The sequence below is a fragment of the Equus przewalskii genome, unplaced genomic scaffold, assembly GCF_037783145.1.
Source record: "Equus przewalskii isolate Varuska unplaced genomic scaffold, EquPr2 ChrUn-12, whole genome shotgun sequence".
Taxonomy (NCBI): domain Eukaryota; kingdom Metazoa; phylum Chordata; class Mammalia; order Perissodactyla; family Equidae; genus Equus; species Equus przewalskii.
In genome coordinates, this window is record NW_027228749.1 from 1093282 (window position 1) to 1106798 (window position 13517).

Here is a 13517-nt window from a genome sequence, read left to right on the forward strand (position 1 = left end):
CCCAGTCAATTCCATGTGCCAGTAGCCATACTGAGAAGTCTTTTCTAGACATAAGTCTCAATACTGCCTTATTCCTTTGCTTCTTCCTTATCGTGCCTCTCTCAACTCATTGGGGGCTACCCTGAGGCCATCTGAAGCAACAGGCTTGAGTATGGAGGTGATAACTTGAAGTTCATCTTTTCATAGACTGAATCCCTCTATGTAACTGTGAAATCTTAATAGACCTTTGTTGCACAAATGTATTTTGCATCTTAACTCCCACTGTTTGAGGCCCCGACGATTTGACTTTTCCAATCTCACAAGGTCCCATATCTCTTTATTATCCCTATCACTTTTAATTTCCATTTCATTAACAGATCACTAAACCCAAATCATCTTCGTGTCTGCTTGTGAGGAACTCGACCTTAGATCACTGTATATATCTGTCTCCCTTTAAAGACATAAATTTCATAATGGTAGAGACTTTGTCATGCTCAATACCATATCCCACTGCCTAGAACAGTGTCTGGCATGTAATTTAAGGTGCTAAATAATATCTATTGATTGAATGAATGGAATAGGCACAACCAAATATTTGTTTAGTGAATGAATGAAACAAATTTAGTTCTCCCTGAGAGATGTCCCGGTAAACATATTTTCTCTCATTTTGTTACATTCATTGAGGTTTTATAGCCTAGTAATGTCTTAGCAACCCTTATAGATTGGCGCTTTCGAAATCTGCCTGGTTGGCCCTGGATCAGCCCTCACTGACTGAATGAATAGGTGCGTGCTTAGGACTAGGAAGAACAGAGGACACACAATGGGGGTAAAAGAGGTAAAGCAGGGCTTGCCTGCTGGGTGCAGTTGAGGTGGGGCAGCTCCACCACTGGCAATCTGTATGGAAAGAGAACTCTGCAAGCTGCCACCACCCCTCTGTACAAGCAGCCACACTTCCTTTTGGCCAAGTAAGACAAAGCTAGCCTTTCCTTGTAGGGATGTGGGAGAGAAGAGAATATGGCATTCTAGGTGTTTCCCTCTGACAAGATAACCTGTGGGGCCTGATGCCTGGTCCCAGAGTAATCCATAGCTTCTTTAGAACTTTGCAGAGGGTAGAACAGTGTTGGGTGGCAGTTAACATTGGCTAAAAATAAACCCTGAAACAGATATTGTCTGTCAGGAGCAGGTGCTTTGGAGAAGTAGAGTTCAACTTCTGAAAACTCTGAGTACCTCACAGGACCTTTGCAAGGGGAGACTAGGCACCTGGTAGCAGCAATGAAGTTTGCTTTTCTGTCCCAGGCCCCCCAAAGGAAGGTTGTCCAAGCCTTCCCTCCCACCCTTACCCCTAATACGACCACATACCACACCCTCATCTTGGTTCTCCCATGTTGTTTCACCACCTCTTGCCCAATATAGATCCACAAAGTCACCACCTTCTGACTTAAGGATTATAGCGTTTCTCAAAATAAGTTGCACTGAACAACTGCTGTACCCAGAAACAGACTGAGTGGAAATTCCAAGGCCCCAGGACAGGGTTCCTACTCCTTCATGCTTAAGCCCCTGCCCCTGTGCCCCTGTAGGCACTTAACCAGGAAGCATATAGAAAGAGCAAATCTTTCCAACCCTGTACTCCATTTTTATATCAAAAAGAGGTTGGTCAGGTCTAGGTCAATGCGTTTGAAGTCCTTTTGTAGCGTGAAACTCTTTAAATACAATCTTCTGTAACCTCATACAGAACTGGCCAAACCAAGCAGCCCTGATTGAATTGTGAGGCAGGGAGAGGTGTGTGGCTGTGTCTACCCACTTTACTCTGTCTCTGTCTCTCCCTCCTGTGGCCCTTGACTAGGCCATAAGAATCTCTCCCATCATAGCTCAGGGAAGAACAGTGTGAGGCCCAGAGAGACCCAGCAGGAAGGGACACACTGAACAGAGCCAGGTCCTGGAACTAAATTATACATGGGCCGATCTTCCTACCACATGTCAGTATTGTACCAAGGGACTGGTACAATGGGCCGAACCTTCAAGCCTATATGTGTGTGGAGGGGTATAGACAGGGGTGTCAGGTGGCCTCAGCTGAGAGGATAGAGCCCTCAAGGGCCAGAAACCCACGTAGGGCCAGAGACCATGAGCAGATTGTCTTGGCCCAAACAGAACTACTGTGTTTACAGTGTTGGCATTTGCAGATGACAGTGAAGAGGAAATCATGAAGGATCCAGTTAACAGACAACTTTGAAGGTCATGGGAAGCCTGGATTTGATCCAATAGGCAATAGGGAACCACCGTAACATTCTGAGCAGAGGAATATCTCATGAAAGAGCCCCCAGAAGAGTAGTGGCTGTGTTTACATAAAATCAGCTCCAAAGAGCCACAAGTCTGGACTAGAAACCTTTAACAGTCACTTCACAGGGTCTCTTGAATCCTTCCCTTCTCTTCTGTCATCTCTGCCCCTAAGTTTAGATTCCCAAACATTCTGCCTAGGCTTCTGCTCAGCCTTCCTACTGGTGCCCACCTTCCGTCACCCAATATGAGTCTCTCCTCCACCCTGATGATGGTGATTTTCCTGAAACACAAGCCTAGCATAACAGGGCACTCCCTCCTTCTGCTCCTTCAATGGTTCCTCTTTGAATAAAGTCCAACTTCTAAGCCTGGGCTCCAAAGTCCTCCACAGTTATACTACAGCCTCCCTTTCCAGCTTTCTTCTCACTACACCTACCTGCACCTGCCCTTCGATGCTTCCCTACGCTCCCCCCACCTTCCTGGCTTACTCACGCTGTACCCTCCATCTGCTCTCTTTGCCCTCTCCAGCCTCCCTTACCTTCTCTCAGAGCTTTCTGTTGAAGATCTGTTATTCTTTAAGGCCTGGTTCTAATCTCATGTCCCTTGAAAACCGTTTTAAGATCCTTTAGCCTGAAATAGTCTCTCGAGGCACTGCATTTGTGTATCTCGTGTATCTAGTCTAGCACTTATCTGTCTGCCTAGTATCAGAGTTATTTATACATGTCTGCCTCTCCTATTATGTTGTGTGCTCTTAGAAAGCAAAAACAGAGTTAACAAAATAAATACTTGAATTTCTTGTATTGGCTAGCAGGGTGTAAACTTTTTGGGGAATAGTTCTATAGGTATTTAAAAACTAAGAACAGCCATCCTGAGCCCAGAACACTCTGAACTTTCAAGACCCACACACTTCCTAGCCCTTGTTCTATGGTAGGTGAGGTCAGCACTAGATAAGAAATGCTACCGAGTGCGCCAAGAATTTCCGGCACTCCTCCCAGTCCAGTGCTGTGTCTAACAGTGGAGCCAGGCTGGCGATTTGGGGAGAGGCATGGCGTCAATATCCTGACACTAGGATGTTCTCCACCACATGGCTCAGTCCCTTTGTTCCCTATCTATCATCTGAGGCTGACAGGCTGCATAGCCTGTGAAGACTTTAGGAGAACGAGGCCCTTCGCGATGAGAAGAATGGCTATTTAAGAGAAACAGCAGCCATCTGAGATAATTTATTGAGCATGTCTATATGCTGGGCTCTGGGCCAGAGATGATGGGAGATACAACCCTCAAGGGTTAGGAATGATGGTTAAGTACAAGTCAGGACAGTCAGCAGCCTACAGATAGGTTGTGTTCCTGAACCACATTTATTGAGACTCAACGAGCTTGCTTCAGAGAAACCTACGAACAGGAGCGTGAGGCTTCCAGGCTATGCCATAGGAGCTCATTTAACTCAAAATATAACTAACTATAGTACCTTAACACTACAGAATTCAAGCTGCCTTTAAAATCAGATTCCAACAGAAAAGGTCATTCGGCATTCTAATATTGAATGCCATCTCCACCAAGAGCAGCCCCAACACAGACTTAGAGGTTCTCTCCTCTGCACAGGGCTACTCCAGTGGCAGTTCTGAGTTTCCTCGTGCCCTCAGCTGGTATAAATGACAGGGAGGGAGGGTCTCTGAAGCTTCTAGTGTTTGTAAGTGTCCCCAGCGGCAAGAAGGAGAGGGGAGTTCAAATGCTTCCTTCAGAGATGGGAGACCTTGGCTGGAATAGCCATTTGTATGGAATAGATGTTCACTGAGCATGATTTGTAAGCCAAGAAGAGCCTATACACTTAATTAGATGAGTTGGAGAATATTAGAACTGAAAGGTCATTTAAGGCCAGCTAATCCAAACCCCACATTTATAGAGGAGGAAACTGACACTAAAAAAGTTAAATGACTTGCCTGTGATTACACAAAATGAGTGGAACAACCAGGTTGTGAATCCAGACCTTCCATAGGCATGTCCTTTCACCTGGGTTCAGTTTATTCATCTGCTAAGTGGGAAGATGATCCCTCTCTTCACTGCCAGGGTTGTCGGAAGGTTCACATGAGGACAAGATTAAGAAATCTTTGTAAACTGCAAAATATCATGCAAATGGGAGCTACTTTTATTTCCTCTACTTCCAACTGCCTCTTATTCTTTTCAAACATAGTGGTATAATAAAGTGATACAGGAGCCAGGATGTATGTCGGCAGGATGCCCCACAGGCAGCCCGCAAGTCCTGCTGGCCTATGAGCCTAAGAAGCTGTGTGGCTTAACACCCAGCCCCTGTTTTTCTTTCCTTTTATTCCTAAAGCTGACGTTTTATTTTGGACAGGCAGCAGAAAACGTGCTCATTCTTCTGACCCAAGCAAGAGGGGCCCAATCTCCTGGAGAAAGTTTTCAAGCTTCAAAGAAGACAGGCGCTTGCAAGGGACAACACTAGAAACACCCCCAGCTGCCTGTCAGAGTGGCCTGGGAGCCCTTTGGTGTCTCCCAGCAGGAGCTCCGGAGAGCAGGGCATCCTCAGCAGGAGCCTCTTTCTTCCAGGTGCCCCCTTTGCCCTTTTGAACTCGCTGGTTTAGGTCGTCTGCCCATGTTCCATCCTCTCCCACTTGCAGATATTCTTGCAATAAGCTAAACAACATTTTGTACTTGCTTGCCATTGATGGATCACTTGTTTTTTCAGTTACTGTAAGCCACTTTTAGAAGTGTCCTATCCACTCCTAATGTTCAGTTGTGGGGTTCTGACAGCTGATGGGAGCCCACACATCTGAGCGCAGATGGCTTGTAAAGAAGGCTTTGCTGAGTTCTGATTGGTTGATTTCCGTTGTGACCCAGTTGATCCCAACATCTCTGCACCGCCCGTTCACAGATTGCAGGTAACGGTAACCTCTCTGACTGTGAAGTCACATAGCAGATGTGTTATCTCTTGCAAAGCATGAAACAGCGATAAGTAAAAATCATGAGAGCTAACATTCATTGAGCAGTGAATTTGTTGGGCCCTGTGATGAGCGTGTTACTTGAAAGATCTCATTTAATCCTCACAACTGCCCTCTGAGGTGGGTTGACTATTTTTATTTCCATTTTACAAATGAAGGAAACTGAGGCTTAAATAACTTGCCCAGGTTCCCACCGTCAGTAAGTAGAGGAAGTGGGACCTGGTAGTGTTCTTCTGGGTCAATGGAGTTGGTATGTGAAATTCCCAAAAATGACTTAAAAATAAAGGCACACTTGAACTGCATAGTCTGTGAAAAGTGCTCTTGTGTGCATAAAATAGAAAAATGATCACCCTTAACTGTTCTGAGCTCTTGTTTCAGGCCAAGAGGGAGTTTACTCTGGTCTGGCATGAGTCCTGCGGTCCAGAGAGGACCTGGCATGTAGCAGGACTTAGACAGTCACCAAGTTCTGATGATAGTAGAGCCACCTCTGCATGCCAGTGTGAGGTGCCCCCAGAGGGCTGAGCTGGATCCCTCCAAGTTTGCATACTCTGAACAACAACAAGAAATTATCAGAGAGTTCTTAGGATCGCCATCCTGTCCAAGCCACTCCTGCACTTATACTCAAAGGTGCCTATCCAGTCTCTAGGTGTGGGCTGTGTGTGTTCTTGTGGGTGCAGTGCCTGAGCCAGCACAGGACATTGCGGTACACGTGACAAAGCTGATACAAACCTTCCTCACTCCCTTCCTCACCCTCTCCTCCTGTGGCCTCTACCATCTCCCTAGCCTCCTTCAGGAGCCCATAATGTGGACTCTTTTGTCAGCATACTTAATGAGTAAGGAACAGTCAGGAGAGAGAAGTGGGTGGAGGCCACGCAGTCTCCTTGTCACCACAAGCACAGTTGAGACTGGGTCCCATCCAGTCACACTCTAACACCAGCTGCCACAGCAACCACACCCTCAGCTCAGTTTCTGAGAGTCAAGGTGGCTGTTCCCAGTGACCCCTGGGGTGCTGATAGAGCTGAAAATTCAGACTGAAAAGTGACTCGATAGAAAATAGACTAACTCAGAGCTTAAAAACTGTAACTGCCCCAGCCCCACTCTCCATTCTGCTTCCGTTTCTGTCTCTTATCCAGTAGGTGTTCAAGCTGCTGTGACGTGCAGTGGAAGGATAGCACACATATGAAGTGATAATGTTGTGCTGGTCCTTTAGAACTTATCTGGAAAGGATCTCAGTAAACATGTGTTGCAGACACACAGGGAAGCCCAGGAGGCCATAGGCTCATGTCAGACAGATCATGGGGTGATCACATAGCTTCTGCCAAGCTTTGAGACTCTGTTAAATATTAATCCATAAAAGTTCATTTCCTCCCTTTCAACAGGGATGGCATGATAAAAATCTGGGAAGATATCTGCAAAGAAGAAGATTGCCAATTACAGGACAGAAACCTTTCACTTCAAGGTGAAACTGCATCTGCCTTCCCTTGCCCTGACCAACCCCAGCCCAGCTCTCTCATAGGTGGTGGTGGAGGCTCTAGATAGGGCTGAAAGTGTCTAAAGCAACTTTACCTCACACCTTGGTAGTGATCTTCCAGGTCAAAAAAGGACAAAAAGCAATGAGCCCACGGTTCTGACCTCCTGGGATCTGGAGAGCTCCTCACTCTTCAGGGGATACTGAGACCAGGGAGCTTCACACACGAGTCTCCCTGATGAGAACAAGGCAGGCACCAGGAAGCCACTCAGAGTCCACATTTCCTTCCTCTGGTGGATACCTTCTGCACTGATGCTTTGCTCATTTCCTGATTTGTCAGTAAAACAAGGTCAAAGTAACTTCAGCCCAAAGTGCATCCCCATTCAGGCCAGTCCTCCAACCAAGATCCACTCTGTGTGATAAATGTAAAATGAATTGAAAGGACATTCATTAAAAACACAGGAGCAGTGAACTATGGGGCAGGGGAGAAGAATAGAGAGGAGATGAAAGGGGAAAAATTAGAATAACAGTTTAAAAGGTCCTTGAATAAACCAATAGTGATGAGAAGCCAAGAACTGAGGAGTGTGACCAACTCAATTCACTATACCTAAGGTCTAACAGAAAATAAATGAATAAATGAATACGTAAGATAGTGTGTTTCAGAAGTAAATTCTGAGAGAGTGCCCTGAACTGGACAAAAGGATGGCACCACTCATTTACAAAATAGACAGCCATTGGCTATTTTTGGAAAACTCACCCATATTTACACCCCGGCTCTGATTTGATATATTTAAAAACATAAAAACTACCCCATCAATTATAATACAGTAGGAAAAAGATCAAATCATTGTAGAAAAATTCTACAATTTTTCTTCTGTCAAATGCATAGAGATATAGTAAAAATGCCAAGAAAGGAAGAAATAGCCACGTGTGTGCCTGGTATATAGCAAGTGCTTAATAAACATTTATTGCATAGTGTACAAGTCCAGCAATGCATATTTTGTGTACTGTATGTGTTATATACACACACCTTTGTGCATGCTTTATGTATATTTACTTGCATTGTCTTTCTTACATTGCTAAAATTTTCTTTCCTTTCTTCATTTATATAGCTCATGAAATCTTCCCTTTTTGGTAACTTTCTTGCTTTAGTTTTTTAACTAGCATTTACTTTCACAAAATAGCCTCAAGAAATTTTATTTCCCAAGCCTCTCTTCTCCGTGTATCTCTGTCCTTTTTCCTCTCTTTCTTCCTCATACACACACACACACAAACACACATGCTCACGCAACACATACCACAATCTAGTTTCCTGTATTTAACTTCCTATAGACAGCTTAACATCTATCTTTTTATCAGAATTTAATAGTTATCCGTAAAACATTAACATTTTACTTATTCATATATTTTATTGTAAATGCAATTAATCTTGTTCTTCCTAATACTTAAGCCTAATGACAAAAGTCTTACGAGAGTAACATATTAATTAATACATTAATAAATATGTTTTTAATGGCATAAACTGTTGCTATAAAATGACTATTCCTGTGACAGACTTGAAGCTTGTTCAATTTTTTAAAATACTTTTATGTACTGTATTACATAAAATGAGTGACTTACAGGAATTCTAAGATTATTTTCAAAAAAATAAAGTAAAAAATGCTTTTAAATAGAACTTCTTACCTGTTACCTGTCAATGGCTAAAATACAATTTTCTTGATTACTGAATGTCTCTCTATTTGTTGGCTTGGATAGTCACTTGAGAGCCATACCTCACTGAATCCTGGGGGAAATATACTTAAATATTTTAAAAGCAATGCCTTACGACAATACTTGATTCTTCTCAGTCTGGCCTAATACTAGTCTCATCTTCAATTTTTCACCTTCACCCTCCCTTCAAGTCCAGCCACCTTTGACTACGAATATTCACAGCTTTTTCCATGTAGCTTTCTATGCATGGAATGCCCCTAATAATTAGGCTGAAACTTACATGAAGGCCCAGCCTCAATGTCACTTCCTGTGTAAGGTGGCCTCAAAAACCCATGACAAAATTAATCATTCTCTTCTCTGAGCTGCTTGGTACTCTTGTGGCACTTTTCGCCCAGGGGTGTGTATTTCCCTGTGGGACTTCTCCTTTGGCTTCAGAATTCCTTGAAGACAAGGACCAAGACATTTATTTGGTGCCATATTCCCAGATAGTGCTTGGCAGTTGGTAGATAGGCAAGAAATATTTGTGGGATAGACTTATTGAAGCATTTCTGGTCTGCATTAAGCAACTCTTTTTATACCTCTGCTAACTAATGAAGCCCAACAGGTGCAGTTAAAGCCGACCCCAGCCTCACGAAGCAGAAGTCAAATGTCCTAATTCCTTTGTTGGGTCTGCTTCCTTGGCAATGGTGAGTAGCCTCTAGCTCCCCAGTCTTCTCTTTCATTCTCTCTTTTCTGCTCATCTCTCTTCTGTGTTTCCCCAGAGTGAGAATGGGAACAAAACCTCTACAGTGCACATTATTTGAAAAGGTTTACCTGCTAAAAAATGTTTTTGTAGAAATGCAATTAAGCCACATTTTATATACTTCTGTAGGCCTCCAGTAGTGCCTAGTACAGTTCTTGGCTCAAAAATACTTGATTAATTAATGCATGATTTCATCAATGCTACAAGATTCCAAGGAACTTAAGATATTTAAGATAGCAAAAATGATTTGTTATTAGGATATCATTTTTGCAGGATACACAAATGGTTTGAGGAAATTACGTGCCTGAGAATTTTGTGCCTGCCTTATTATTACCTCCACAAGCTACTGGGAGACGTGGCATGTACTATTGTGGTTGTCAAACTTGTTTCATCAGCTCAGCAAAGTTAGACTTCAATTCAACCCATGCGAAAGTAACAGCAATTTTGCATCACAGTATCAAAATGGATGGAGGTTGGTTGTTCTGTACACAGAACTGCACCCAGCCTCTGCATGCCTCTTTTGGTTGGACCTCCAGCCTCCAGGCGTTTCAACTCACCCACAACAGAAGGATGTCATAAATTTAGAGCATTTTAGGAGTAGAAGAGACTTCAGAGATCATCTAGCCCAGAGACCTTAGATGCTCAGGAATAGACTAACGGGACAATGGGAGAGCCAGAGCTATTTTCAATATTTCAGAAAGTCCACTAGAAAGCATGCACATACCAGAAATAGTATGACAAAAGGTCTAAAAGAGCCTGGTTTATTTATGTTTGCTTTTAGTTAAGCTTTTCTCAATTCTGTGTCATAAAACTCTCTCTTACTGATTAAAGTCCGATTAATTATGGATGGAAAAATAAACTAATTCTTTAAAATGCAGGGTTTTTTAGGGGGAAGATCAAATCTTTCAAAACATGACGTCCATGCAGACAGAAACAGTAAAAGAAGTTCGTGGTGGTGAAAAGTTTGCAAACTACTGGCCTCATCCAGCGCTCTCACTTTACAACCCAGAAAAGGAGGCTGAGGTGGAGAGACTTGCCTGGTCACGTGGCAAGCCAGTGGCAGAGGTAGGGTGAACCAGACCTCTATTTCCTGACCAGTGCTTTTAGGGTTCCCACACTGTAACAGTCTCAGTTCCTTTCCCTGAACCTGTCTTTGCTTCCTGATTTTCCTAATGTCGGATGGCGCAGAGAGGCAGGAGCACGCTGTACCCAGAGGGAAGGAGACTAAAGCAGATCCCCAAGAGAAGGAAAAGCTGGAGACCAGCGACACCCACTGCTCAGACTGTGATGAGAAGCGCAACTGTTCCAGGCAAAGGATCTCAGGACAGGAGCTCGGGGGACAGTGGGGATGACTGACAAGAGGTGGCTGAAGGAAAGTACACTGGACAAGAATGAAAGATAAAGATGGCTTCTGTATCCTGGAGGCAAGGCTTCCCTTATCAAAGAGGAATTGAGAATGTAAGAGACTTCTCCATTGGTTTGTGATGGCAAATCATTGACTCTGTGAGGCAGGGTGAGTAAGCATGCGGTTTGGTAGAAACTCAGGAAAGACGAAGGGAAATAAAGGCAAAGCTGCAGAATGACCACCAATTGTGTAGGGGACACACTTTCCTCTTGAGATTTCCCATAGTACCTAACACCTGCCTCCATTACTCGCTTAGTAATAACAAACACTTATACATAGTGTTTACTCTATTCCAGGCAACTCATCCCATCCTCACAACAACCCTATAAGTAGGTACTATTATTATCTTCATCTTATTGATGGAGAAGTAGAAACATAGAGAAGTCAAGAAATTTGCTCAAGGTCTCACAAGTAGTAAGTGGCAGAGCTGGAATTCAGATCCAAGCAGTCTGGCCCAGAGTGTACACTCTTAACCACATGCTGTACAACTAACACTCTGTTGAAATGCTCCTTTTCCCTCTCAGTCTCTGACTGTGAATTCCTGAAGGCCAGGAACTTGGTTGTACTCATTGTTTCATCCACTCTCCTTAGCTGAGTGCCTGGCACATGGTATATTCTCAACAAATGTTTGTTAAACTGAACCAAAATCCCTCTCCTTGACCTCAAATCCTCCAGATTTCTAATATTCCAAGAGCTCCCCTAGCTGGCATAGATTTCGTCCCGCCATCTCCACCCCAATCCCCAGTCACCCAACAGGCTTGTTCTCATGAGCTGTGTCCCCTACTAAGAGTATTTATTTCTCTTTCCCCTCTTTCCACCCCTCAGAATCCTATAGGGCCTCCCATTTGACAAGACGCTACACTCATCAATCAGAAATCTTAATTTATGCTAATATTAATAGCTTATAAGATGTTGCCTCCTTGGTGGGATTTCCTAACCCAAATGGAAAAACACAAATTCATTAATTCAGGCAACTCAATTCTTCACAGTATGATTCATGGAAGGTTAGGGCAAGAGAGGACTTTAAAGACCATCACGTTCAATTCCTCATTGTACAAAGGAGGAATCTGAGTCCTGGAGAAGGAAATGACTGGTCTTCAATCACAGCCAGTTAGAAGCAAAGCCAGCTCCTTAAGCATTTACTGACAGATGGGAAATGGTCCTTCCACTCAAGAAATTTGTGATGGAAGAATTGCTGTTGGTACTAGCAGAGGTGGTGTTGGGGTAGAAAGATCTTCCCAAATCATTCCATGTAGGAGGCAACCTACTTGGTTGTCTCCTGTCTTGGGCACCTAATGGTGGTTCCTAGATTATCTGGGCCAGAGGCGGGGAGCCTGCAAAAAGTAAGGAAGCTACAATAACAGCCAGAAGCCAAATATCACAAGGACCACACTTAATGTGTGCTTAAAGTTTCAGTAGAAGTAGCACCAATTTTCTGAAAACATTTTAAGATCTTTGAATTGACAGAACAGATCAAAAAGCAGGCATCTATTTATTTCAAGTCTTGGATTTTTGGGAACATTCCAGTTCAGTACATTTTTCTTTTAGCTAGTCCTCTCTGTTAGCTGCCTGTAAAAGGCTGTTATTCTTCACTGCTCCTTTCCCCTCTTTACACTTAGACACTTTTTCTGACTGATCTTATCCATTCTCACGGCTTCCGCTTCTAACTTGACCCTGAAAGCCTTATCTACTGGCAGTTCTGTCTCCTGGGCCCACATCTCTATTTTAAATGCCTCCTGGACATCTTCACCTGGATGACCCACAGTCTATTAGACTTTATAACTTTCAGGAAGCCTTCATCAATCCTTGCCTCTAAGGCCTACCCTATATCCACTACCCCTAGAGTGATCAATATCCTGTGATATACTCTCATAGCACTCTCTTCCTACCTATAATTTATCATCACTGATAACAGTTGTGATGGTTAGTTTTATGTTTCAACTAGACGGGGCCACGGGGTACCGAGATATTTGTTCAAACATTAGTCTGGGTGTTTCTGTGAGGGTGTTTTGGAAGAGATTAACATTTAAATCAGTAGACTGAGTAGACTGAGTAAAGCAATTCCTCTCGATAATGCAAGTGGCCTTGTCCAATTAGTCAAAGTCCTGAATAGAACAAAAGGCTGATCCTTCCTCTAGTAGGGGAGAATTCTCCTGCCTGATGGCCTTTAAACTGGGACATCAGCTCCTCCTGGTCCTATGGCAGCCTGCCAGCTTTGGGACTTGAACTGTGACATCGACTTTGCAGATTTTGGACCCTCCAGACTCCATGGTCACATGAGCTAATTCCTTATAATAAATCTCATATATCCTATTGATTTTATTTTTCTGGAGAACCTTGACTAATGCTATAGTAATAGTTATTTATTGCCTTGCTTTACTATGTGCTAAGCACAAACGCATTCTAACTGCACTTAACCTTCTCTACAACCATATGTGGTAGGTATTATCTATATGTTATGGATAAGAAATTGGGCTCATTGTGGGATAGCAATGTGCCCAAGGTACTCTCATCTCAAGGTCCAGCACTATGCTGTACTGACAGGGCTCATTGACTTTCTGGTTACCTGTGAGTCTCCCTCCCTGAGCTGGAGGTTTCCTTCCCTGTCTCTGCATCACTCCCATTCATTATATCCAAAAAAGAATATTTCCTTTTCCTTCAAGTTGCTTATGACAGATATTCCAGTCATCTGAAGAAGAGAAGCTAGTGAAAGTGGAGAGCGCTAGAGGCCCTAGATTTTGGATATGCTGTAAACAGGTGTTACTGCAGAACTCTAAAAAAGGGATGGACACTTCCCACCACCAACATTCTCAGCACAATGCCTCATGCCTGCCCACCGTGTTAATGTCTTTCTTGCCAAGATTTTCAAGTCTGGCCATCAATTTTATAATTTTAACCCGCAGAAGACGGAAGTCCAGTTTTATGATGAAAGTCAGTGGAAAATAGAATGCACTTCATTCATTCATTTATTCATCCATTCAT

At 43.4% G+C, this 13517-nt stretch overlaps 1 long non-coding RNA gene across 1 annotated transcript; it reads left to right on the forward strand.

Moving 5' to 3' along the window:
• The first annotated feature begins 8940 nt into the window (after positions 1-8940).
• LOC139081514 (uncharacterized) lies at positions 8941-10720 on the forward strand. The gene is made up of 3 exons (XR_011536663.1): positions 8941-9074; positions 10009-10195; positions 10319-10720. It is a non-coding gene; the product is annotated as an uncharacterized lncRNA (long non-coding RNA).
• The last annotated feature ends 2797 nt before the right edge of the window (positions 10721-13517 follow it).